This window comes from Coptis chinensis, unplaced genomic scaffold, assembly GCF_015680905.1.
Source record: "Coptis chinensis isolate HL-2020 unplaced genomic scaffold, ASM1568090v1 utg4374_pilon_pilon, whole genome shotgun sequence".
NCBI classification, from domain to species: Eukaryota; Viridiplantae; Streptophyta; class Magnoliopsida; order Ranunculales; family Ranunculaceae; genus Coptis; species Coptis chinensis.
This window is the reverse complement of record NW_028238153.1, coordinates 122,457-128,456: the sequence shown is the minus strand read 5'-3', so window position 1 is coordinate 128,456 and position 6,000 is coordinate 122,457.

Genomic DNA, 6,000 nt, shown 5'->3' with positions numbered 1-6,000 from the left:
TTTATTGATACCAAGTAAATTTTTTTCAGAAATTTATATTAATGCATTTTTATTTCTACAATCTAGGGCAATAGTTGGGATGAAATTAGAGAAGAATTAGAGAAAAACACTGGAAAGACATACATCTTCAAAGTTGTGATAAACGAGTACAGTATGCATGAAATCTATCCAACATTCAGTGTAAACAATATCTTGGAAGAAAAAATGGATAAGGAAAGCATAGAAGAAACTGACACAACAGACATTCAAATCATCGAGCAGGTATTTATCTTTTAAACTAACTTCCTTTACAATCATTGGTCAAATATTTTCATATTTAAATTTGTACATGCCAAAAATACAGGATAATGGAGCAAATAAAAAGAAAAATAAAAACAAGAATCCTGATGATGAGGTCTCTCCAACCAAAAAAATCGGACAACCGAGAATCAAAGGTATTGTGTTCAAAATATTATTTAAACAATTTGATGTAACTTTTAAATTACAAAATAACTTACTTTGAAAAACTTTTCATTCAATATGCAGAACAATGATTTGGAATAGATGCCGACAATTTAGTTTGATGCAAAGATGATTCAGAGCCAATATGTTATTCGAATAACGACCAACAATTCGGTTGGAAGATATTAGATTGTTTTCGTGATGTATGACTTTCTTCAATGAACAATGGAGAAAATAAGTTGACATTTGAATTTTCTTAATAATTCTGTTTTTACATGTCCTTTACGAGCTAATTTGGTTTTTCTTCATTATGTGAATGCTATTACGATTTCAAACTTATTTATGTAAATACTATTACGATTTCAGATATTTAATAGTTGGAATAAATGAAAAAACAAAAAAAAAATGATAAATCAAATCGGAGAATACTCTAACAGTGAAAAAAGAAAGAAAAGGGGTTAGTTAGAATTACCTTATCCATCAGTACATTGCATATGTTTCATCTTCTAGCTTGATAAGCTATTCTAGATTTCCTTTTTAGAATTTCGCCATTTTCTTCTGCTTGGATCCTAACTTGCATTCATGGTGACGAAAAAAGAAGCCATCATACAAATTAGTGACAGCCACCACAACTTTTCCCTTGATTGCGTTTTTTAGCATTAACAGGTACCTGCACAATGTCCACATTATTAGATACAAACACAACACACACACACATAACACAACACACACACATAAACCGGCTTCTTTAAGTATATCTAATGCATACTTCCTTTGGGAAAGGAAAACTCCACGCCGTCCTCGAGCTACTTCGATACCCAAGAAGTATCTAAGATTTCCTAGATCCTTTGTCTGACATATTATCATTTATGAAAGAAGACAATTATATCCACCTAAACGTAGCAAATAAGGGGAAACTAACTCAGAAAACTATATTATCATTTATAATGTTCAAGCCGCTAACTGACATATTATCATTTATGAAAGAAGACAATTATATCCACCTAAACGTAGCAAATAATTCATTTTTCATTAAAACATGTAGATGTCATCTAAGAAGGTTTACTTGGAAAAGAATATAGCATACCTTTGCTGATTCAACTGGAACAGTCCCATCACCATCAACATATATGTAATTAGCCTGAGTATAAACAAAAATTTGTTAATGTCCACATTGGTATAATACAAGTGAAATTTCATCTAAATGATAATTAGAAGAACTGAAGAAGTTTTAAAAACCATAAAGAAGACAATGACAATGAGTTCATCCCAAATATATAATCGAGGGCAATGCAGGATTAAGAAAGAAGAATAGAATGAGAAATTTTACTCAGAGTGCAAAAGTAATTCACTACTTTTACCATACAAAACAACAGTAAACATATTTATTTAAATCATACTGGATCCTAATAAAATAAAAGTCTTAAAAACTACTAAACCAAATTCTTAATTTTCATCCTCTTAATTCTTCACAAGTCCAATGAAACCAAATTCTTAATTTTCATCCTCTTAATTCTATAGCCACATCCATATTTTCTATACCTTAAACTCCTTACAAAGGATTTGCTTAGCTATGGCTTAATATAGTTGTGTTGCTCTTTTCTCGAGATGACAGTGTTGTATAACAGCGTGTATCGTACAATATTGATAACTATGTGGATGACACTGATGATGACACTAAAAGAAAGTTCGAGCAAGTTTGGTGCGACTTCACGTAATCAAAATTCTTGAAAATATTAGATATACAGTTTTAGGATGTTAGAACATACACTTTGGAAGGATTTTTAAGTCGTTGGGCTTCATCAATGACAAAGATAGTGCCAACGGAATTTGAGAAAGAAAATCTTGATCCATCAAAACTATGTCATAAGTTGTCAATAGGATATCAAAAGGCAAAGCTTACTGTTCCTGCAACACATCCTAACCGAACCGCAATTGCACTATATATTACTACTAAACAGCGAAGTACTTGAGCTTCCCAATTCCAACATATACGAAGCCCAGCTCTTTCTTTCTTCAAGCATGCATCCACCTTACCTCACCCTGCACCACACAATTAAACCAAACTCAATTAGAACAAAAAAATTACTCAAATAAAACCACATAAACTGAATGAAAGAAAGAAAAAAAAGGAATATTTACTTGCTGCAGTCAATTCTAGGGTCGACATTGTAACCAAGGTTAACACTACGGATCCTAGGGAGTACACTAGCATATTTTTGAACGAGCCAAATGACCTTTGCTTCGCGCTTCTTCAAGCAACCACAAGCAGTTTGACGGTCAGAAGTGGACCTAGCAGCTTTGTTGATCGAGTGACCTCACTCCATTACAACAGGCGCATGGCCTTCTATTTGAAAAACAAGGGTTAAAATTTCAGGAATTTTTTGAACAATTTACATATTTCACAGGATGTTACTATCGAGATTACTTCATCTCAGCAATCTGAACTTATCCTTGAGTAGCGGTTGCATAACTGTCTCCGGGGGAAGTCCAGACCAACTGCTGCGTGGGAAAAAGAGCTCGCAATTCAAATTTGAATTGAATTTGAGATACAAGACCCGCAATTTGTTCGGCCCAGGCCCAATAGTTTCTACCTAATTAAAAAAATATATATCTAATTTAAAATAAGGTGATTTAGCTTTAGGCATAGTTCGGAATTTCGGAATTCCGATAAATCCAAATTCGACCCTATCACATTCGGAATTTCAAATTATTTCAGAATTTCAGAAATTTCGACTCTATATTCGGAATTCCGGTATTTTGAAAAACCAAAATTCCGGGCGAAATTCCGGAGTTTCATTCGGAATCACGAACTATGGCTTTAGGTCGTCCCAATAATATGGGTATTTGCATTGGCCCCAAGGTTTTACGTTTCTTAGCTTTAGATAACCCTATCATTAGTTAACGATTCATTTACCAAGTTTGACCGTCTATTGTAGTGTGTCTGGTGTTATGCCTTTTCAAAATGCAACAATTACCCTTCACACGTTTTGCACGTGCCCACACTATAAAACTCAAAAACCAAATTTCAAAATACTCGACATGTGTCATAATCCATGCTCCTAATAGAGTGGAGGCTGCAAAAAAGGAGAACATCGCTGTTCCAAAATATCAAAATTCAATAGATATACAAAACTAAAAACCTACGAAAAGTGAACTTCCAATCACTTAGTAAAACATAATCTATTAACCTAAAAAAAACAATTTAACTACACATATCCAAAAACCAGGTAGCCTATTTTCTTCAACTTCTCTATTATTTACAATTATTTATTGATTTCATTTTATTATGTATATTGCAGATAATGGCGTATGAAAATTACAGCTTATGTAAAAAAAATGCTAAAGAAAATTCTAGAAGCGGGGACTTAACATTCAACAAGATCCGGTCTACAACACGTAATTAGAGAGCGGACGATTCAAAAGCACTGTGACATTAAAGCTACAAAAGACTTATTCTTTAACATTGAAGGCGCCATAGTTAAAGAAATTGATGGAAGCCCAACATATTACATTTGCAAAAGCAGAGGATTCAAAGTGACTTTTCACACAATATGGTTTATAAATGATGAGCGTGATATGGAAATTGAAGACTTCAATTTCAAAGAACTTATGAAGAAAATAATAGAAATTGAAGAGAAACAGAATCAACTCGATATCCTCAAAAATATTATGCTAGATTGTTTGGTTGATGATAAACATAACAAAGAAAAAATATATTATCTCGAAGAAAAAATTAAAGAAATGAACGGCATGTAGAGTTCCATAATAAATAAAAGAAAACCACAAGGATTAGTACTTTAATACCAAAACTTTATTATGTTGGTCACATAGTATTTTTTTAATATCCGAGGTTTAACACTTCTTATTTATGAAAGTTTGTAACTATTGAGTCCGTTAATTTTTAGTTTAAATTTATAATATTAGCACACTCGCTTTTCAAATTCGACTACTTCAAGTTATATTGTGTTCGAACCTCTAATTCTGAATAAGTTAAATCAAAACGGAATTGCCTCACTCCTTTCAAATTGCCAAGCATGCCTTCCAAAATCTACAAATCCATTTCAGTGCATATTCCAGATACTCCTAATATTATTTTGTCCTGCTCACTGCTCTGTACAAAAGAACCTTCAAAACCAGCATCTTCAATTGCATCAACAATCTCTTCCTTACTAATTGAAGTAGGTTCATATTCAACTTCCCCCAATGACGTAGATAAGGCAACAACTGGTCTTTTGACACCGGCAAGTTTTCTCAAAATACCTTCGACAGAGTTTACATCTTTATGCCGCATGTGTCGTACTCTATCCTAACCTCGGGTCTCCGTTAATGTACCCTATGATTTCGGTTTAATAGAATCAGATTCTGAAAGCACCTCTACATCAAACCCTGCATCCTCAATTGCAAGTTTGATATCCTCTCCCTGCATAAAAAATAGTTAGCAAACAGGCAATACAAAACTTTTAGCTTGAGGAAAGAAACCTATGAATCATCGAAGGCCATTTACCACTTTAATATTGTATGTTAGTTGTTTGTACTAATTAAAATATAATAAAATAGATACCGTGGTTAACAAAAATTTACAATATAGAACTTAAGCATCATATCCTTTTAGTTTGATGTTAAACCTATGTTTCATGCTTGCTTATCAAAAGTTAGAATGTGTATTCAATTTTTTTCATTGTTGAATCTATTGAGAGAAGAATGTTGTAAATCAGATTATTCAATAGAACTGAGAAGAAGATAATAGTTTGGTTAATAATCTAGGTAGAACATGTGTTCACAAAAGTATCCATACTTAAGTTCTTATTTGTATAATTTCATTTTGTTGTTTGTTTTTTTTTTTTTTTTTTAGGACAATTTGTTTAGTAGCCTATTTAATCTCATGTGCAGTCTTAGGCTGTGCTAAATTTTAGGTATTCTATATTCATGATACTTTATTGTTCTATCTATATGGGATTATTGGACGTGTTAAATTTTTCTTGGTTGGTAACTTGGTTCTTTAAAGTACTTTATGCTGAATTGGTCGTGTTTACAGTATGTAGCTGGTAATATATTTTTTGCTCTACTTTTCATATTTGTTTGGGCTATGTTATATTTGTTTAGTATGAACATCTCAAAAAAATTCATGGAGTTCACAATTGGAATTCATGTGATATCCCGTCACAATGTGATTGTCGCTATATTATTTCCACTGCAACAACGCTCCCAAACTGCAACATGCTATCATACTATCAATTTTCAAATGTTTAAAATGATTGCTTATTATTCACCACATATGTTTTGAGTCGTTAAGAACAATCTATTGCAACAAATGACACACATCAATTACCAGGTTGCATCTTATTTGTTTAATTTGATGTCATATGCTAATTGCCAAATTTGAGATCAACCTATTTGTCGTATTTTATATTAATAATTAAGTAAATGCTATGGATATTTATCTACTCATAGATAACTCCACATTAATACGTACATGAAAACGATCCCCGTTCGTTGAACGGGCTCAAAAACTAGTTATGTAAAGTTTTATATACGACACATGCGTGTCACATGATA